Raw genomic sequence first — 23,081 nt, 5'->3', positions numbered from 1 at the left:
GTGTGTGTGTGTGTGCGTGTGCGTGTGTGTGTGTCATTCAGTGCCTCTGAGTGTGTGGTGAGTCACTTGGCGTCATTCCCTTTGCGTCTGTGTGTGTGTGTGTGTGTGTGTGTGCGTGTGTGTGTGTGTGTGTGTGTGTGTGTGTGTGTGTGTGTGTGTGAATGTCTTGTTATGTAAACAGTAGCATCACTGTTCCTCTGTCACTCTCTCCTTCCGCTCAACCCCATGACAAGCCCAAACTGCCTCCTGGAAGAGAAGAGGAGGAGGAGGAAACAACGATGGAGAAAGGAAAGGACAGAATGACATCGTTAGTCTTCGTCAATGATATCGAAGTGTAAATCAAGCCAGAATGTCGCACACACGTGCTCTGAAAAAAATGAAGACCACTGGGAAATTATCTGTTTCTCAGATTTTTCAATGTAGTTATAAATGAGAGTAAAATTAACATTTTTATTGTATTGTATACATATAATTACTAATGACAAATTTCAAGACTGTATATTCCAGTGTTACAAATTTAATTTGTTCTCTGTCGAGGCTTGTAACTTGAACAATAGTATCTCAAAACATTTTTCCTGACTGAAATGAAGACAAATTCCAGTGATTTGTTCCAGCCCCCACCCCACCCACAAAACAACCAAATAATTTTGTAACTTTTTTTTTGTGAGAAACAAATGCAGTCCTTAATATTATACTTAATAAAAACGTGAATTAAGCACACATTTTTTTAAAAATGCACATTCAATAGCTTTTGTCACTCTCCCTCAATGCACATTGTGCTGCTCATTCCAACGTTGGCCACCTCGGGGCTTTATAAGATAGACATAAGAATATACAGTGCTGTATTTGAGAGCTAGGCACTATCTCAGTACGGCAGTAATGTAAGTCATTCTTCACAGATCATCTGTCTCCCTGTGTTAAAGCAATGGTTGTATACATTGCTTAAAGGCGAGCAAAAGCACTGCTACAAAAAAACGCTAACTGTAAACCCGGGTGCCAATGGAGTTTCCCATTCTAGATTAGCATGAGCCTGTTATGTGGTTGTATGAACACACGTTTAATTCTCTTTCTTTTATGTTTAGTTTGACAGCAACCTTCAACTGAGAGTGGCAATAAACAGTTTGGAGAGCTTTTTTGAAAAACATTTCTAATTCTCATTTACAGCCGCTTTTTGTAAAGTGAGTTGAGTCACTTGCCAGGACAAAGATCCAAAACACACCAGCAAATTGGCTTTTGAATGACTTTAAAAAAAATGGAGGTTTGGTAGTGGCGTAGTCAAAGTCAGGACTTGAATCTGAATGGAATGGACCTTAAAAGGCTGTTCATGCTTCATGCTTGAAATATTTATATTATATACTGTATATATATATATACACACACACATAGTATATATGCATGTGTGTACTTTTCTCCACATACCCACCCCCATAATAGACTTACATGTGTAAATAAAAAAGGAAACGGCGCCGTTCATGGTGACTGCTCAGCTTGAACTGGTGTGTCGGCGTGTCAGGACTGATGTGTGCGAGTGTGAGCTGCAGACATATGTCACTCCCCTGCTACGCCAGTGCACGCATCCCAAGATCCTGTGGAGGGCAAAGTGGTGCATGGGGGAAGTGGGTTAGTGTTGAGAGGGTGGAGAGTCACGTCACATGCTTAATTAAACCATGAACACACATGAGCTCCTGACCCTAGTGGTGTTAGGAAGCCTGCGCACACACGTTCTCTATCTCGGTCTCACACATGCACGCAGTGTTTGTATCCCCAGCACAGTACAGTTGCAATTACAAATACACTGACTTAATTTTATCATACAGACACATGCGCGCACACACACACACACACACACACACACACACACACACACACACACACACACACACACACACGTATAGAGTGGAAGGTCGATCAAAGGTTAGGATTTCCAAATATTTCCCCAAGAGGAAATGATGGAAATTGAATTAATCTCCGCCAGTGTTGAACTGCCGCACGAATAAAATATTCACTGCAGAGGGAATGTTTTTAAGTCATAGAATCAGAGACTCAACAAAAAATATTTTACTGTTGTTCAGAGTTTGAAAGAAATTTTATTTTAAATATCAGGTGCATCCGCCTGTGCCTCAATACACAACGCTTGTATCAGTCATGTTTTAAAATCTGGGTTCAGAACTTTTTTCTTTTTTTTTTCACCCTTAATTAAAGCACTTGAATTTTTTTTTCAATGTATCTCGTTTTCGTAATTTCGGTAAGCTGTCTTTTTTTTTTAATGTTTTTTGTTCCTTGTTTTTAAAATGCCTTGAACTGTTGTACTTGCCCAAAAAAGTCAACCCAGAAGCTAGCAAAAATGAGTAAAAAACAAAAGTCCTTGGAGAGTTTCTTTGCAAAGAGGAAAAGGTCATATGAGGCAGACAAGAAGCTACAAGTTTCTATTTTCAACACGCTATCTTTGCAAAGAGGGGTTTTCGGCCATGCCAATGACGAAAACAAATTTTACAGGGTAGACTGGATGGAAGTGACACACCTTGGGTGTCGTTGTCTCCCATTAACTCAAGACGGGTCTCGTCTGTTGAGGAGAAAGAGTGCAAGACTCCCAAAAAAATACTGCTTCCTAAGGAACATGTGGCACAAAATAAGGTTGGGAGCTGCTTATTTTACATGACATGCTGAGGGCTCAAGGATATTTTACAGCATATGAAAGAATGAAATGCACTTCAAGGGATTCCAGGGAAAACAGTTTCATAACACTTTGACTTCATTTGACCCCACAATGCTTCGTTTTCAGCGCCATATTCAAGGGCACCAACGCAAAACGGAAACATGAAGAGAAGTGTCATCTGTCTACTTATGTCTCGTTTTGTGAAAAATGTCCCTATTATGTCCATCACATCGACATATTGGAACCAGTCGTTCAAAGTCGCTATGTTGAAAAACTTTAGTTGGTTGGAGGGAAAGACTGCGGGAAAAACATCAACTCCTTGGATAAACTTTCAAACTCAGACTGTTCAAATGAAGCCAGTTTGTTCCTCAAAGTGAGCTATAGCAACATTCTTTGTTGTTGTTGTTGTTGTTTTTGTGAAGAAGAGTGCCTACACTTGAAAGGACTTTGATTCTGTCAAGAGCTTGGAGGCTTCTAACTTTGTATCTGGATGAGTGAAGCATGTTTTCTACGCTTCTTTCAACACATCTCGTGACAGCAAAGGTGTGTTGCTTTTATTTGACACAAGACTGTGATCACTTTATACAAATAAATACATATAATGATATAATCCAATGGTTCTCCAACTTTTTACACCAAGTACCCCCTCAAAAAAATACTTATCACTCAAAGTACCAAGATAAGGCCAACATTGAAATACAGTCACATAGTAGGCCCAAGTGTTGATCAAAAACAAGGAAATTGTTTAATTCCTAAAGAATATATTCAATATTTTTGTTCCACTGTAGCATTAAGCACAATTTGAACATTTAATTCAGTGAACCTTTTCGATCAAAATGGAGTGCACTGACGTAGCACACCATTTGCCCTCCAAATCTCTTTACAAAGCCTCATTCATTCACTCATTATTCATACCAGCTAGCTAGCATTAAGCTAACTTATCGTCTGCTGTCCGCCCATGTCAATCTCCCAGGCAGTTTTGACCAACGAGAATAGCTAGAAAAAGCATCTTGGAAAACTGATAAAAGGACACCAAATGTAAAACATTGAAAAATAAAGTCAGTGTCTAACACTAACAATTTCGAAATGTAGAGGGGGCTCACGTATGTCACTATTCAAACACTAACCGGCACACGTGTAAAAATGAATTAACTGCTGTCATATTTATTAAGGTAAAACAAGCAACTCGTAATTATAATGAGAAGCCATGAGGTAGAAATCAAAAGTGCCGTCAAATTTGAAGCACCCTACCCTTGATAACAAGTGTAGAGAAGCTATGCAATCAACAGTTAGCTGACTAGCGGCTAACCTTAGCATCTCCCCAAGCCCACTGTGCCACTACATCTTTACGACACGCTCAACTGACAATCAATCCTGACTCAGCATTGCATCATCTTCAGAATTTTACATTTTGAGCCATAATTTGGCTTCAAAAAAATGTTTCAAAAGCGTTCTCCATTTTCTACAGTGTTTGTCTTCCCTGGAGTCAATGAGCGACACCTTGGACTTGTCAGCCAATCACAGGGCACTAATAGACAACCCCGCGCATTAACTACGAACAATTCCAAGTCTTCAGTGAGCCTAACAAGCATCTTATTGGTGTGTGGGGAAAAATTCGGCATACACCTCACATAGAAAGTGAAGATTTGAATCAAAACCTCTAGACTGTGAGGCAGATGTGTGAACCAATAGGTCACCGTGACGTTTCATTGAAAGAAAATGCACTGCAGGCCTACATCATGTTTCTTGTGCTCCACTGAAAGATGCACCTTGTTGTCTATTTATTGTGCAGTACACGCACACAATAATTAGAGTGCGTCTGCAAACTATTCAGTCTCTTTTCTCCCCCATGTTTTATTGTTTTGTAGCCTTTTTCCTCACTGCAGACCGTTCATTTACCTCTTGAAATTTCAACTGACAATGTGCAACAATGACAAGGTGGGAAAAAAAGATAATTGAAATATTTGCTCCTTTGTTCACGGTGTATTCACAGTCGATATTTTGTTCAAGCCCCTTCGGCAGCAATTAAGTTCCTATGATGCTGCAGGCTATTTTTAGGGACGTCCGCCCCCTCCCCCCTTCCATAAATTTGCACAAACATCAAAAGTAATGTTTTGGATTTGACATTGTTTGGTGTCAAATTTTGTAAAAGAAAATTTCTTTTGCAACGTTTGAAATACGTTGTGATCTGCTGTAGATTGTAAATTTCTCCATTGTGAGACAATAAAGATTTTCTTATTACTTTCTGGAAACACTGCACATTTCAAGGAATTGATGAGTATTCCCTTTTAATCAGCAATGCGCACATCTTAATTTCATTACACTGTCTCTCTCTCCCAAACACACACAAACACACACACACACGCACACACACGCCCTCGCACACTCACTCACGCGCGCGCTTTCGTCTTCATCTCTGTCCCACAGAAGGACTGTTTATAAGCCCCTGAGCACAAGTGCAGGTTTTTTCTCTTTCCCAATGGCGAAAACAAACTCCTTATCCATTTCAATACACACACACACACACACACACACACACACACACACACACACACACACACACACACAGACTCACACATATGCATGCATACAGCTGCTATCACTTCCTGCAGACCAGAGGGCAGAATTATGACACACGCAGACGCCCAGACAGTGCAACATCAATTCAGTCTAATCATACGCACGCACGCACAGATATGACAGTGTGGAGGTGATCAGCCTCGCTCCTCCCACCAGCACACCACCACGGCGGCGGAGTGAGCGTGCATGCGTGTGTGTGAGTGTGTGTGCGGGCGTGCGCTGTCCAAGGTGCTAGTTAACATTCCAGTGGTGATCACGCGCACACACGCTGCTGAATAACGCTCCATTTACCAGGACAAACCCCTGCAGCCCGCCACCGTGCAACCATCCCCGCGGGGCGCCCTCGCACGCCGCATTCCCCCTCACAACAACAGTAATACTCCAAACAATAACGCAATTTTAAAAATAAAATACATTGGCAGTGAATAGCTGGACTAAATATTGTGAGTCTAACTAAATAAAGAGCACAAACCTGTGTCCGGCGCTGCAGAGAGCTGCCTGAAATGTGCGCGCACGTCCGCGTTGGTGCACCGCGTGTCACCGCGGCTGAAGCGCGACGTGGTCGGGGATGGGATATTTGGAGATGCGACTTCTAATGCTGATGCTGCCGATGCTGCTTGCGGGCTCGTCCTCTCCTATGAGTGCAAACCTGCCCCCCCCCCACCCCCCGCACCACACACACCCACACAAACACACACACACACACACACAATTATGAAAAACAGCACAGAACAGATTCCCTTCTCTCAAAAAGAAAAAAATATCCTCACAACCTGTAATCCAAATGCAATAGCGGCCATTAAGAGAGGATTTGAAGTGGTTGTCCGATGGGATGTGAAAGGCCCAGGACGAACGATCAATCTCCCCCCTCTCTTCCTCGCTAACTCCCCCCCCCCTTCCCCATCCAGCCTTCTCTCTCTCTCCCTCTCTCTGGTGCTCCCCCTAAATGCGATTGGACAGTGATGCAGCGTGCAGCCACAGATCCAATGATGTTCACCTATGAGGGAGAGAATGTGCATGCCATTACATGAAAGCTACCTATGCTTACACGCACGCACACTTGTTGTGGGGCAAGAGTTGGTCAGTAAAAGTAGAGTGGAAAAGAAAAACAAAATAATGTTGCTCCTGATCACTTGGTCTCATGATGCCAAGGTGCACAGTGACCTCTTCAGGAATAGACCAGGAGAGTTTGTCTTCGTTCTATTCTATTCAATTCTATTCTCAGACCTTTTTTTTTTTCTCACTCTGGCCTACTGTGTGCATGTGTCGCTTCCAACCGTGTTCGACCGCATTTCGGAACACTCGTCACGTCGGGACAACCTGCCGCAAAAGCGTTCGCGACTTTCTGCTCTTTGTCTCCACAATCCGTCCTGCTTTTTTGTTGTCCCTTATAGTGAGAGACAGGGTGAGAGAAAGAAGAGAGAGGAAGACAGACAGAGAGTGAGAGAGAAAGAGATAAAGACTGACTCCTTGCAAAAAAAAGAAAATCCAAACTAAAAATGACAATCAGAGATCCACAAGTCGCTCTAAAGTGCAAATCTGACATTCATACAGGACATTGTCGTTAACAACCCTGACAAATTGCAAAATTGTCAAGTAACAAACTGAAGTTTCAAAATCATAACAAATCAAGTCTTTCTCACAGTTTTACTTTTATTGTTATGTTGTAAGCTGGGCTTGAGAGATAACTTTTTGGGAGGGGTGGGTGGGGTTTTTTTTCTTATGTTACCATTCTAAAATGGTGACATTGAAACCCCATTATTTGCCCCGTCTTGTTTGTTTGCTTGCGTGGGTTTTCTCTGAGTATGCTGGCTTCCTTTCACAATCCCAAAACTTGATTGTTAGCTTCATTGAAGGCTCGAAATTGTCCATATGCATGACTGGTTGTTTTGTACGTGCCTTTCAGTTGGCTGGCAACCAGTCGAGGGTGTTTCACGCCTCTTGCTCGGTTGGTATCGGCGCCAGTTTAAACCGTCAAACTAATGAGGACAAGAATAAGAGACCCTAGATGGACAGACGTTATTCAGATTCAATTTTCATTTCAAATGATGACAACAAGAAAGAGACAATTTTCTTTCCTTGCCCCCTTTTCCTCTTTAATGAACATATTGAAGGCAAAAAAAAAAAGTCTTTCTCCGAGGGTTTCTCAATTTCCTGCAAACCCTCCTGACGTGAGATCTTTTTTACATCATAGGCAAGCCAATTAAATTTCAGTCAACCTGCAATAGGGCTGTCTGGGAGCTTCACCTCCTCTTGCCCATTTGCCCGCCTACGCTCCACTAACCCAGCGACATTTTTGGAGTATTTTCATCCCTCTTATCGTATGATATGGCTGAGCGGTCACGTCCATTCACTTTTATTTGCGAATCGCTTGCCACAAAATGATCTGTCAACAGGGGAAAAAAAAACAGAACACAGCAGATGAGGTTAAGTGCCAATCAAAAACACATACAGCGTTTATCGTGGCACAGGTGTGTTTGGAAGGGTTTTCATGCATGGATGAAAAATACTGGATATGACATTCTACATACTACTAGTTACTGGCATTATAAAGAAATTATAAAAGGTCTGTGGTTTACGACGAAAAAGGCATTTAACATTTTGGGATGAACACCATCATGACCAAGTCTCTCCACTACAATACTGTTGCACCGACGAGTCATACGAGAAAAACAGAAATCGTTTTGGCTCGTAGAAAAAGAAGCATTAATGACAACATGTCGGAACTTGATGTGATGGATTTGTGCGATGAGAAATTCGCATTGTTGCAGATGAGTCATCTTTGCAAGATTATGAAATAAAGTGTGCAACAATAGATTCTGTGGATAGAGTGTTTGGAACCGATGGATTTTTGCATTAATAGTAAGTGGTACCTCAACAATACAGAAACATTAAATCACCTTTAATGGTTATCGAATGCGCTGTAATGAAAAACAAAACAAAGAGGACGCAAATGTGCCCCCGGCTTGTGAGTTGTGGCTTCTTAAGAGTCTGTTTGGGAAGATTCTGCCATTTCAGCTCCAATTAGTCACCGCAGATATACTGACTCCTATCAGTCGGCGTAACATTTCAGTATTTTTGGGTCCACATACAGTTGGAACCCCAAAAATGAACAGCATCCATTCCCTGACGCTTGCTTGACTGTCTTATCTATTCACAGTCACGCCATAAAACGGTCAAAACAGTTCCAAAGTCAAACTGTCCCCATCAAAAAGAGCGTCTTAATTGTAAAGCAAAATTTTCAACTAACATTGTATTATTTCGCATCAAACACTGTGTAATACCACAAACCTGAAACAAAGTGAAGTAAAAGGCAACTGTCACTCGGTAGCGTTTTGTATGTATCGTTGAAATACAATAAAATAATAAATAAAACGGGGTCAATCAATAAAATAATAGTTCTCATATTGTATTGAGAAGCCATTCTTTGTACTTTGCCACCAAAAACGAAAAGCACCCCTTGTGCCTTTTGCTCACTGAACTGAGGTCTAGTATGATTTATTGACTTCTCGTGTGATGTCTGATAGAAGGTAGAAGGTTGGACATATTTTTGGGGAAATATTAAAGAAATCTTACATTTCAAATTATTCACTAGAACAGCTTGTGGTCTTTTCCAAGACACTAGGAACATTTTTTTTTTTATTTTTCAGAGGGGAAAAAAATTCATTTATTCAGCCAGATTTTCAGATGTTACAAATATTAATGTTATCCTGTTAGACCCATTCATATTCTCCATCGGAACATTTTCGATAAATCAATGTGTTGGAAAGAGATCTTTTTCAAAGCTGGCTTCTGTCTCATCAAAGAGCTTGTCACAGAAATGGAAATGCGTTCGGAAATCTCACACAAGCGTGGCAAAAACATGCAAAAGTGCCACAAAAAAGGTCTAATGGTAACACACAAACCACATGCGCCACAGTGCTGTCCCGGTTCATTCCAATTAGCATGCTACCATTTGACTCGGTTGGGGCATAATTTAGCAGTGTCGCATTGGTTTTGACAGAAGAGAAAACGACCGGCGGAATCTGTGGCTGCAGTCGAATGCAAGTTGTGAGAGAGAGACAATTATTCTTGCTGCCAATGGCCTTAATAGCAGCAGGGCATAGCTTGGAAATGCATGAGTCTTGTCCAAATTGCCTTCTTTCTTGATAAATCTAATATGGAGCCAAATGTTGGACTTTCTGCAGTGCAGTACCTGTGAACCTCTCATGGTGACCATACAATTACACAAAAACCAACCAGGAAGTATAAATACATCTGCACTTTTGAGCAATAATTTTTCTGATGATTTTGTACTTTTTTTACTCCGTGCATTTATTTAAAAAAAAAAAATCCTTTGATCCAGATACAAGTACATTATAAAACTACGAACAAAAATGTATCTGGATCCAAAGGATTTTATCTCGTGCAACCATTGGATGAAATAAAATCAAAAAAACCTTTTTCAGTGAATATGAACGAACATCACAAACATGATGGAAATGAAATGATTTGTGAACACTGAAAAATAAATTGAATTTTACTCAATTTTATTTCATTGAATGGTGGCACAAAATAAAATATTTGGATGCATTTTGTTTAGACTGTACATCGACTTAACCAACATAACGACATCCAGACAATTTATAACATTTTGAACAGCCACTTGACGAAACAAAAAAAATGGAGTAAATTCAACACAGCAATGTTTTCTGTGTTGCAAGAAATTGAGAGATGGAGTTGCTTTAAAAGTCCACCATACATGCACTAAGAATTGTCGCGATTGTGTGTTCGTGTGCCCGAGCAAGGCACAAAGCTCATTTCTCCTACAATTCAGCACGGGTGTAGTTGCTGCAGCTATGCAGGTTGCAGGAGCCCATGAGGCTCTGGTGCAGACAGCCTTCACACATAGAGCTCAGTGCTTTGGGAGCACGTACACACACGTACACACACACACACACACACACACACACACACACACACACACACACGTACACTTGTCTCCCGTAAACAGCAGCAGTGCTTATTGGTATTTCTTACAACATCAGCAGGGGGAGGAGAGGACGCCGAGATTGGAAAGTAAAGGACAGGCGAATACGAGGGCGACAGAGCAATAGAATGGAGGGACGCACAAGGGAGAGGGATCTTCCAAAATGAGCGAGGATAAGTATGGAAAGGGAGATAGTTGTAAAAGATGAAGAATGAGTCATATGGGAGGAAGGGGAGGCGGGGGGAGGGGGAGCGCGTTAATAGAGGGGAGCGAAGGGCATGAAGAAAAGCAATTAGGAGAGGTGAGCGAGGGCCGGTGATAGAAAACAAGACGTTAGGCACACACCCAGTTTTATGCCATTTTGGACATCGTTTAGGTGCATGTGCTGTGATCACACTTGAAGCGAAATGGGTATCGAGGCCAGTGAAGAGTATCGATCGTCATCACCTGGAGGCCGTGAGAACATTGAGGCGCTGGAGCCTCACAGGAGAAAATAAAAAGGATGTAATCAGAGCTTCTCTGCAGGCTTGTTGAGGCAGAGGTCAGAGCAAATAAAAATTACAACACAACAAGAGTGTCCAATGGATTTTCCTCTTCATCAAAACTATAACAAGCAAAGCATGCTGCATCACACTTCACCTGACTGGAGACAAAATAACACCTCCTTTTTTTAATTGTTTTTGTTTTCGCCATTTACTGTTCATTTAATTTAGCTTTTATTTTGAAAGTGGTGCTTTCATTTCATTTCGGTGTTGGTAACCTAGCGACTTTTCCGACTACTGCCACGACTGTTTAAAAAAAAAACCAACAGCAAAAAAACGTTAGCAACATTCTTATCAAGAGGAGAACATGCCCTGGAAATGATTTGTGAGTCCTAACTCGGGCTGCAAAATTAAGCAAATTCAAATTGGCTTCTCAATGTAGTAGATTGCAATTTTCATGTTACAAGTCTGCCATTTTGGAAAAATAAGACGTTTGCATCCTTTCAGTTGGTAGGTATAATTTTTATTGCTTTTTCATTATTAATACACTGTCTAGATAGATTTGGTGCTTTCAAGGGACCTCAGCCAATTCTATTTAAATTGACTTCAAAACAACATGCATCTCTTGTGTGACCTTACTCTGCACATTTCATTCATGTGTAAAACCTTGACGAGCAGCAGCAAACGTTTTCACTTTTCACCTGCGTCCCCTCTGAGTCTCCACATTTTTTTTTGTTGTTGTTGTTTTAAGTTCCCCGACATTGCAAGACATCCAAGAAATGGACGTTTTTGCCCACTGTGACATGCATTAGTAATGGCCACCATGCAAAATAGATCAGATTTGCAACTTCATAGAGTGGCAGTGCAGGTTGCGGCTGAAAATAACACATTTGTCTACGAGGCACGTGCCTCTGAGTTAACACTATCTAACCCTTAAAGCGTCAGTATTTGCGATGCGCATCGCATGAAGTCCCTCTTGCGCATGCACAAAGGACAGAACGGTGTGTCACTGATGTGTTTCCCCTTTTCCTTCAGGGAATGTTTGACTTTGATAAGACAAGAAACTGTCTGTTAGCTCATCTCTGATAGCGTGGGTCTTTTTCTACTGTTTCGGTGGGCTTGACAGACAGATAGCTGGATGGATGGAGAAATAGAAAACCAGATACATTGACAGGCTTCGGCAACAAAGCAGATGCTATGAGGATGCCACCAACGTAGACGCAGAGAAATCACGAAAAACCGACAAAGTGTAAACAGGAAACGCTAGCAACAAAGAACCATGAAAATCCAACAAGAACTCCAAAAATACACAAAAACGAAATGCCAAAAGTCCAAATACACGAAACGTAAATCAGCTGTTAAACAAACCAAAATACTGACCCAACGAAAAATTATCGGAACAAGAGCGACTATGAACATGAACGTCTGAAAAATATCTCTTCAGCATGAGCAGCAAGCAAGGTCAATAATCCGACAGTGACTAGGCAGCTTGGCAGTCCTTAAATACATGGCAGGCTTGATTGGTAACAAGGCACAGGCGCATCTGTTGAAGAGGCATGCCCTCCACTCCAGCTGGTGCCGAAAACAAACACAGACAGAGCCAAGACCTGACAGATATACAGTACAGTCGTGCCATGCACAGATCGATGGATGCACAAATGGACAAATAGGAAAACAAATGACAGACAGACAGACTTGCTCTCCTCCTCCTTCCCCTTGTAGCACTCTAACTCTAACACACTAACAAAGTGCTGCTTATATATCAGGTCTGCGAGGTCGTTTGAGACTTAATCGAGACGGGGAATAACCAAATAGCCGCGGCAGCCTCTCAGCTGGCTGTGAGTCATTTTTGCTCGAGTTGCCAAAGTTCACTTCATGTAGGGCTTCTTTTTCTTATTATGTTCAGGATTGCGACATTGCAGCAGCCGCCACTGACAAATGATGCTGAGAACAGAGGAAGTTAATGTATCACCAGGGTGGTAGATACTCATTTGGGGGGGGCCAAAGGCGAACCCAGTCATGAGGCTCTCCACAGTGTCTCAACAAAACGCATTTTCTCAAGAACTGAACTTGACAAAAGGAGAGTATGTAATATAAGCTATTTTGTCGGCTTTTGAACACGTACAATTTTGTGACATCTTAAAGACCCTGTAAAGAGAATTCTGAGGTTTGCTTCGAAATCTATTTTTCATGTTTGAAAATAGTTCCTGAAAACGTGCAAAGACTGAGAACTATTTACAATAGCACTCAATTGTGAATCCCAACGTTTTAGTTTTCCAGATTTTTCTTTTTCTGGGCGTGGCTAAACCGGCGCCATGTGACACACTTGCCATGAGTCCCACTTGACAGTCAGCATGTGGGCCGGAGTCTCGCACTGGTTGTGACCAGTTTAGAGCGTGCCATTATTGGTCAAGACTGCGTGCAAGTCATTCTGATGATGGCGAAAGTGCCAGAAAGGGAATATAAAGTCCAACTTGACAACCAACATGTGGAAACTTTAGAGTGCCTCGTTGTCGCAGTGTGGAAAACTACCACGATGGCTTACTGGAATATACTCCATCCATTGGAGGTTTTACGCGGATATGTTATTGCGGCTCAAACATTTATTTACGGTATGAGTAGGCAAAAGAAAGATGCCAGACAAAGTTGCATTTGTTTTTCCAGGTCATAGTGCAGGTATTTGACTGACAGTTGACAGTTGAACTGAGCGTGGTTTAGTGTACTGGGCGGACACGCCCACATTTCTGAGAGCGGAGAGAATAACTCTAAAAATGTCTTTCAAGTTCCAACCAATCCTAACAAGTAAACGATCTCTACGCTTTTATTGGTCGGTTTTCTTTTTTACTGCAATTGATAGGAGCATTAATTAACGTTTAATATACTTTGGACCACTTGGCTACACTGTTTTAATACTCACACCTTCACCATCAGCTGTGCTACTTTACTGCCGAGAGCGACTTGGTCTCGCTGTTGTCAGTCCGGCACATTTGGCACAGTGAAGAATTTGAAATTTGTTATCGTTTTGACATGAATTGTTTATTTTCCGCTTGCTTCCTCCTCTATTTCCTACTTACAACCACACCAACAAATTCAATTTGCAGCCGTATTCCCGAATCAATTCTGCACAGGAGCACGAAGAAGATTTCTTTTGAATGAGATTGGAAGGAGTGGGACTCGCAATATAATCAGCGTTTTAAGCGCGTGAATTAAGACCAAAATGATAATTGTTGGGGGGGACAAAAAAAAAAGCTTGGGGCCCGCTGTTGTATCAGATGAGCACAATGAGCACAAACTGAAATGCAAATTGTTGCAATGAATGCCGTCGACCTCGCACCTCATGAAAATGATACATAATTCCAGAGAGGATGGAACATATTGCTTTTGTAAAGTGACAGGGCATTGTGGTGTCACTCTTGAATTTGAAAAGGGCTTTGTTTGTTTCCCTCCATATTTGTCCTAAAAATAACCGTCTGTGCATTTGTGCGTCTTGAGGCGTGAACTATCTCACCAACCATGTGTCAACCGAAGAACATGGAACAAGCAGAGAGCCACTTAATCTACATGCATTTTGCATATGCGGATATCTACTTACGAGAAGAAGCGGGCGTGCTTGAGATGACGATTTCACCTGGCATTGAGAAGAGGGCTTCTTTACATGCAAACCTCGTCCATTGTGTGGCGGATATCCTTTGCAGCAACAGATGATGGCGCTCTGTAGCAACAAGCCGCAGACAAAAGGAAGGGTTTGAAATATTGGGTTGTTGATGCTTTGTAGTTGTTTTGTAGTCATTTACGTATTTGGAATCAAATCTTTCCATATCAATATTCAATAAGTTGTAGGGCGGAAGAATTAAGCGATCAGAATTGACATGGCAATATAACGGAATTTTCAAATTGCAATGGCTATAAATTGGGGCAAAAAAAAAAAAATAATTGTTTGGTCAGTATTGATTTATGTGTAAGGTATCTAGATAGGGCGACACGGTGAGCGACTGGTTAACAGCTACAGGGTTTAATTTCGGCTCCGGCCTTCCTGTGTGGAGTTTGCATGTTCTCCCCGTGTCTGTGTGGGTTTTCTCCGGGTACGCCGGTTTCCTCCCACATTCCAAAAACATGCATGCCAGGTTAATGGAACGCTCTAAATTGTCCTGAGGTGCAGTCCACATGTTAACAGATCATTATTTCATGAAACATGACAAGTTTAAGTGATAGTCACAAATTTATTTGCATTATTGTCGCCATCGGATTTGTGACTTACTGATTATTCTTCACACCCACCACATTATTTGAGAAGTTATAGACTTAAAACTGCAAGTCAAAGGGTTTTGTAAGTTAACAACTCTAGTTGCAGTACAGAAACAAAGTTACACGAAAAAGCAAGAACCTCCTCAATATCACATTGTTTTGCATTCACTGACCAGAGAGTATTATTTTCTTGCTCTATGTTTCTCAAGCCAGAGCGGCACCGCTAAAGTGCTCAAGTGAAGCAATTGTCTTGCTTTGGAGGTGCTTAAATGACTCAAATGTGACAAACGTAGCTTCGACTTCATTAATTTAAAACGATTTTCCTGAAATTTATAGCAAGCAAACAGCAAATCCTTGCCTTGTTTTGACTAATAATGTACTTGTAAACAATGATGCAGACATTGGCATTTTCCCATCACTGTTGTTTGAATGCGGGTTGCGTTATTTATCACAGGCCTAGTATGAAAAAGTGACTTTTTAATTGTACACAGATATTTTTGTTCTCTGGGTGCCTGTCCACCTGTCAAGTTTGACATCACACAAATGCGTAAATCTCGCTATCTCCCCATTTCTGAACAAGCGTCTGCCGTACAGAACGACAGGGCCTATTACATGGGACCATATTCTGCTTAAATGGAAAAAAAGGCACATTTTTCTGGCTGCGCAGACTCTTTCATATACTTAAGTCTTTCATTTAGGATCGTTTTTGCCAGACACGCGCTCTGGGTTGATTCTCTCGACGATTCCATGACTTTTCCTCTTATGTGTGTCAGAAGACTCATCTGTGGCAATCAATACAAGGGCCACCACACCCCCTTTTTTATTGTGGGACCTTCAAACAAGCCTTTTCGTTTTTATTAGCTTCATTTCATACAGAATGAATTAAAATAATAATAATCTGACTTTCAAAGTGTTGTTTCAATCTGTTAGAAAGAAGGAGCAGCGCTCAGGTCTCGCCTGGCCAGAAACATTGGCTACTTAAGGTAGTTTCATCATTAAAATGTGCTTTATTTTTCCTCTAGGATTTCAATGACTTTCAGGAAAACGCCATGTACCATGATTTAGAGCCGGCCTCAGAGTTCAATTAATCACGCCTGCTTGGTGTTTGCCCACTCATTGTTAGATGAAAAGTGTGGGGAAAAAAAGGATTTTTGCGTGAATGGGCCACGAGTTTCTCCATCCACAAATTCGCCATTTTTAGCAAAGGTCAGACTACACTGCCAGAAACGCATCATGGTGTCAAAGCTAAAAAGGTAAGCCAAGCTAACGTGAGTTTTGCGAGTTATCATCATGAGCTAACAACATTAACATGTGAGGCAAAGACGGCATGTGTGTTGGGTGATGTGTCCGCTGCATGCGCCACCTACACTGATCTGTTGCATATACAGTATTGACAAATGGATGGAATGTTGTGTATTGTATGCATTTCGGACTTCTCAAGTGAAAATGCTGACGGCATATTGTCTTTTAAGGCGCTTGTTCTTTTTTCTTTATGCCTGAGACTCAGCTTCAATTAGAAGCCTTTTGCTGTGATCAACCTGCAAGCACTGCACCCCGGTCATCATTATAATGAAAGCCGTACAGTACTTGACATTGTCGCAGTAGTTCAGACAGCGAGCAGGGTGAGCACAGGCTCATTTTCATAAGAAACGGCCCCCTATGCTCCAAATAGGCTATATTCCAGGAGGCTTAAAATCAGTATACAATTCTTAACACAATACCTGAGAAACGAATTACGGAAAAAAAAATGCAAAGCACAGTATACCTTTGAAGCAATCAGAATTTGATGTTCATACTTTAGCATTTATAATTTACAAAATGCACGTACGATCTTGTTGGGTTACAGTATATCAATGTGAGGCTCATCGCATGAATAATTATGTGCATTATATAATCAGACCTTGAACATTTTAGGGACGACTACAGATTTACACAACACCTCTGTAGGCTCTCAACGTCCTGACCCTTTAAAGAAAAAAAAAAAAAAACAACACTATAGCAGGCTGGGGACAAATAGTCACAATAGTGCATAGATTCTGGCTGATTTGACAAACTGGAATGGATTGAGCACCCTCCTCAAGCAGCAGCTCATGCACAGTCACAACACAGGGTGGGCTGACAAGTGAAACAGACAGGATGAAGAGCGCGCAGGGATTTTCCAGCTGGGGGCCCGGGGGGGTGCAATATTTTGCTGGAACTGGGAAAAGAATTGTGCCTGAGATGTGCCTGCAGTTGATTTACCAGCTGCCATATCCATTCAGGAGAAAAAAAATGGCAGAGACTGTTTTGCTGCTGTTTGCTAGGTACCTTTGGCCATAAATCTCATGACATTGATCACACACAACTTATGTGTTACATAGATGCACACACGCTGTATATTGGACATAATGAAATTGAGAAGGCCGCATCCCTGAACAAGAAGCGATTGTAGTCTCAGTGAAACAATAGCAGGAAGTTGTCTTCAGGGGCTTGACATTCAATTTGAGCACTGGAGACATGTGTTGGACAAAGTACAGTGGTGCCTTGAAATATGAGTTAAGTTTGTTCCTTGAGAATGCTCGTAATTCAAAACACTCATATCTAAGATCATCTTTTTGTCATAGAAATGAATGGAAATGCCTTTAATCCATTCCAGTCTCCCTTAAAAAAATAACATGATTTTAAAATAGCACTCTGTATTATATTTTATCAACAAACAACAATGACATAATTAAAATTAAACCATTTTTGTCACACTTCAGTGCAGATTGTGCTGTATGTTGTGCTTCTCATTATTCGCATCTTGGCCAACTGGTGGCAGTATAAGACATACATACAGCTACAACGTACGTTCGTCATTCTTCACAGAGAATAAAGACTAGACGGTGCTCTCTTTCCATACATCCATTTTCTAATCCACATTTTGCTCACAAGAGTCGCGAGCGTGCCGGAGCCTATTCCAGCTGTCTTCGGGCAGTAGGTGGCGTACACCATGAACTGGTTGCCAGCCAATCACAGGGCACACAGATAAACAACCATTAACGCTCACAATCACACCTGGGGACAATTTAAGAGTGTTCCATTAACCTGCCATGCATGTTTTTGGAAAGTGGGAGGAAACTGGAGTACACGGAGAAAAGCCACGCAACCACGGGAAGAACATGCAAATGCCACACAGAAGGCCGGCGCCAGAATCAAACCTTGCAACTCTGCACTGTGAGGGGGATATGCTAACCAGTCACCCACTGCCTGTCTCTATTGTTTCTGTTTTTTCTATTGTTTTTATTCTCCAAAACCCACACTTGGCTTTTGTCTACATGTGTTACTGCATCATTTACGTTCATCTATCCTTCGCTTAAAATTTAACACTCTCAAATTCAAGCATATTGCTAGCATAAAGTCGCCATTGTATGTTGGCATTAAGGAAACAGGTTTTATGCAGTCGCAAACGTAATTCTTTTTGTTATACGTTTAGTTTGACAGTAACCTCCAGATGAGATTGGCAGACATATTAAAACCCCTGTGCAATGCAGGTACACTTCATGTACACCTGACATGCGTTGTGTTGCAAAAACAAATGCATGCCATGCATGGGTTTTAAAACTGTTGCATGCATTCGTTTTTACAACACAACGCATGTCAGGTGTACATGAAGTGTACCTGTATTGCACGGGGGTTAAACAACACACATGCACAAATAACCAAATTGCACATCACGCAACATCAACAGGAGAGGCAACACATAAGTAAATAACAATACACAAATAATATGAATACGGTAAAAACATAATCGTTTAAATGGCCTAGGGGCTGACTTGTCCTCTATCAATTTATCGGAAGCAAACATCGGCATTACTCCACTGGCAGCCATTGGCAATTATTTAGCCTTTTAAATTATAGACACACCTCTTCGGGGCAGCAGTAGCTTATCTGTAAGGATTTGGCCTTAGCAGAAGCAGGGTCACGGATTCAAATCCAACTGCTCTCTCCGTGTGTGCCTGCATGGGAGTGTTGTGATTCTCTGTGCAGTGTGTAACACAAAATATATATACCGAAGAGTACAAATTCAATTTCGCCTTGAGGGATTATAAATAATAAATTAGTTAAATTCAATGAGAATTAATGTAGCATATTTAATAGCTTATGCAAAAGCTCTAGTTTAGACTTAAAAGGAATGTTTGTGTTGTTTGGGCAGAGGAGAATGTGTAGCTGAATGAATTGCAATTTGCTTCGCCAGGGTGTATCCCATCTGTGCTTTTTTTTTTTTTAACACTGCCATGATTCATATTCCAATTGTGCCAGTTGAAAGCAAGAAATCTGAATTATGCCACTTCAACCATGCACTGTAAATGTAGCCTAATTTGCGTAACCTACTGGAACTCAAGCTCGGCTTTATCCGAAACCTCAACGACAGTGCCAAGGGGATCACTAACACAAAGAACAGAAGACATAAAAAGCATACACATCAGGGAGGGTCTATTCACCCTTGTCAAATCCGCTCGGAAAAAAAAAGGACCACTACACCCATAGTGAGAACAAAAAACAGATGGCGGTTGGTCTGTCAGAGAAACTCCAAAGGATTTTCTCCAAATAAAGTATTGCAGTGCACTTCAAATCCCGCAACACTTCCAAAAAAAAAAAAAGGATCACCCCTAAGACAAAATCCCTAGAAGCAAACTCACTTCTGACATCAGGGAGGGTCTATTCACCCTTGTCAAATCCGCTCGGAAAAAAAAAGGACCACTACACCCATAGTGAGAACAAAAAACAGATGGCGGTTGGTCTGTCAGAGAAACTCCAAAGGATTTTCTCCAAATAAAGTATTGCAGTGCACTTCAAATCCCGCAACACTTCCAAAAAAAAAAAAGGATCACCCCTAAGACAAAATCCCTAGAAGCAAACTCACTTCTGCTGTTTATGCGGTGCAGTGTAGCGAGGAGTGCAGTGACCTCTGCGTTCGAGGGCAGCCTCTTCGCGTCCAGAGTCTACACTTCATTTGCATCTCAAAGAAAAGGGCCATTCCTTTGAGGACAACAATGTCAACATTTCATAGACAGAGCCGATCGATGGTTTGAGAGGCAACCATAACACAAGGCAAACATAACCAACAACCAGGTGGGGTATCTAATAATTGTTATTTTAAATCTATTGTACTTGGTTATATTAGGACAGTGTGGACTTCTGGGTAGCATCACTGCCTCACTGTGTTGAGGTTCAGGGAACAAATCTTGGCTCTGGCCTTCCTGTGTGGAACATGATGAAGCAGAATTGAGCTGTTATGCTGCACATCAATGAAATATGCTGCCAAACAGAAGTGAAATCAGCCCCCCCCCCGCCCCCTGCCCCAAGTGTGAATTGTTTTAAGTCCAGGTTAAAGATTTTTTTTTTTTTTTTAACCATGCTTAAGTTTGTGCATCTTTAAAGCCTTTTTGATTTTTGGAAATCTTTTACTTGCATGGAACATTATTTTATTATGTTCTAAGTTGTTTTTTTTAATTCTTTGAAATGTTGACATTTTATCATGTCAAGCACACGGAGTTAACTTGTGTATGAAATGCGCTGTCTAATTAAAGCTGCCTTGCAAAGTTGTTTCTCTTCAAGAAAAATCAAGGTGTTGAGCATTGGATGTGGGAAAAGAACACAAAAATACCTTGTAAGTTCTGCTCCAATTCTTCTGGTACAGTGGCAGGCCGCCCAGGGTTACTGTTCCAGCTGCATTCATGTTTTTGTCCTGGTAGACAAACACAAGGAATTATCAAAGTCATGATTCTGTCTTGTCTTGTGTTGTTTTTCAGTCTCAGTCAGGCGTGTGGGCGTTTTCCCTTATGAGTCACATTTCTCCTGCTTTAAAAGCCATGCCACGCCGACAACTGGTTGTCGTAACAATCAAGGTAGGCTGGTGTCTGCTCTCACACATTTTCAAATCTATTTAATGTATTAATACAATTTTGGACATGTTCCTCATACGTTCATCAAATGTTCATTGACTAACTTGACACAGAAGTCACCAACAACTTTAAATGAGTCGGCACCAAGGATTGGAGTTGAAATGTAAATGCCTCTAGTGTTTTGCGCCAGGAATAGAAGCTGCCATGTCTCAGTAAGAGGGCCACTCTGCTAACCCATGTGAGCACCTTGAAGCCTTGTGGCAAGTATGAATGTTTAATTAGCGCATTGCAGGTTTCAATATTTGATTACAACGTTACAGGTGGGACGGAGTAAAACACTGTCGAGTATTCCTGTTGATGCCGCCACAATGACAACTGCGATTCAGTGCCAAGAACAGTGTGTTTTTGGGCAAATAAAGTCACAAGCACACATACGCCCGAAATCCTTTGAATGCGCTTGAGAAAGAGCCCAGAGCTGAATTTGAAGTGGCAAGCGTACACACACTGACACGGCCACAAACGTCTTGTAGTGTCATGACCTTACAAGTTGGGTCATTGCGACCTATTCTTCAACATGAGTCAGCACAAGGATAATGGAGCGGAACGTCTGTGCCTCAATCATACAAACACCTCAGGGATCCATTTTGGGCGGGCTTGGATATGTGCGAGACGTACCTCTGCTAAAAGACTTCAGTGGATGCATTGCGACTTGAGAAAAATGCGTTTTTAAAACTGCTTGACTAGGGATGGGCTACTTAAAAACTGGAAGGGTACACCGTTTTTCATCAGTGCCACTCGCTACCAGTATGACAAAAAAGCTATTTCAGATATTGAAGATATATGTGCATATATGCAAAATATGCGCTCTTAATATACTTCATGTTTCATAATACAATTCTCAATGCATATATAAAAGATCCAGTATCCAAACACAAGGGTTTGAGGCAAACTATAAAATAACCACATGCTGTTATTTGAGGATTGTTTTTTTCAGTGCAAAGGGCTCTCGTGCATAAAAATGATCTCCCATATATGGCACAAAACTGCTGAACAGCAAACCAGCATTAAGTGCAAGAGCTCATTTGATACATTTTTCACAAAAATCAACTCACTTGTTCGTCCTGCATATCATACCAAAGCTGCAAAAAAAAAATATTTTGGCCTACTCATGTTGTAGAATAGGTCAGGCAGTAAAACTCAATGCCAATGCAAGATCTGTCTGCCATCTAGTGGCGAATAGTGATATTACAATGGTGATATTACAACTTAAAACATTTGATGCATATTCGCGGTGAAAATATGAAAATGGTCGACTGAATGTTTTGTAAAAATTTCATTTAAAAACGTATTGAGAAGCCACCAATTGCCCATCCATTTGCTCAACCAAGGTTGGATCCCCGTAATGCAAACTGGGGACATGTGACATCACGACGGCATATGCAGCGCAACAAGCACAACTCAGCTTCTTATTGGAAGCACACAGATATTTTCGGTTGAATGAATGAATCGTGCGTTAATTCCTTCAGGCCATGTGGATTGGAGATTGTGAATACACTGACCGAATGAAATCATTTCCTGTTCACGTAGCGGAATTCTTTGTGCAATGGCGCTTTCAATAAAAGTGGCGGCAATCAATGTATGGCTACAACCGTTTGGGAGCCCCTTGTTTCATTTCGGCTTGTTGGTGATGTCTGTGTCGCCGTTCCGTCTGTACTTTCACTGTTCTACCACAAGGTTTTGTCTGTACGCAGAGTCAGAGCTGTGCATAAATTTGCGCACGTCTTCACGCACAAGTCCAAATTGCTAAATCTCATCCTTTGCATGGGAATGTTCGTAAGCACGCTTTTACGCACACTTGATAAATGAGGCCACCGGGAACCATTTCAAATTGTGGGCAGACTGCAAAATAGATCCTTTAAGGATGATGAGGAAGTGCAGTACATATTGTTCATTAGTCATCCTCACTAGAGTCTATTGCCTCTGGAGGCCTTGAGTGTCACCCAATGCTTGGCCGAGGAGGAGGACAGTAGTGGGTGGGGATTGGGGGGGGGGGGGGGTTGTTACATCGCCAACAACCTTGATCTTCTTTGTGAACAGCATGATGACTTCTATCTTTCCACTCTTTTGAAATATAGCACACATGCGCAAGAGCACCGTGGCCTATCTCAACTCTCATTCACATGCAATGGACTGGAACTAACTTATACATTCGTGCGGCTGTCTCTCACTGTCACTCGCGCGCACACGGGGGAAAAAAGGGACAACACACAAGGTCTCCACAC

The 23,081-nt window shown here is 41.5% G+C and overlaps 2 long non-coding RNA genes across 2 annotated transcripts; one reads left to right on the top strand and one right to left on the bottom strand.

Moving 5' to 3' along the window:
- Positions 1–22: 22 nt before the first annotated feature.
- LOC109523402 (uncharacterized) lies at positions 23–6,115 on the bottom strand. The gene is made up of 4 exons (XR_002169754.1): positions 6,010–6,115; positions 5,709–5,885; positions 1,441–1,586; positions 23–246 (listed from the first exon to the last, which is right to left on the bottom strand). It is a non-coding gene; the product is annotated as an uncharacterized LOC109523402 (long non-coding RNA).
- A 13,733-nt stretch (positions 6,116–19,848) lies between these two features.
- On the top strand, positions 19,849–21,033 carry LOC109523403 (uncharacterized). Its single transcript, XR_002169755.1, has 4 exons — positions 19,849–20,026; positions 20,498–20,564; positions 20,707–20,802; positions 20,913–21,033. It is a non-coding gene; the product is annotated as an uncharacterized LOC109523403 (long non-coding RNA).
- The last annotated feature ends 2,048 nt before the right edge of the window (positions 21,034–23,081 follow it).

This window comes from Hippocampus comes, unplaced genomic scaffold (genome assembly GCF_001891065.2).
Source record: "Hippocampus comes isolate QL1 unplaced genomic scaffold, H_comes_QL1_v1.1 scaffold111, whole genome shotgun sequence".
NCBI lineage: Eukaryota > Metazoa > Chordata > Actinopteri > Syngnathiformes > Syngnathidae > Hippocampus > Hippocampus comes.
The sequence above is the reverse complement of the archived record's forward strand: the minus strand, read 5'-3'. Positions and strand labels throughout refer to the sequence as shown.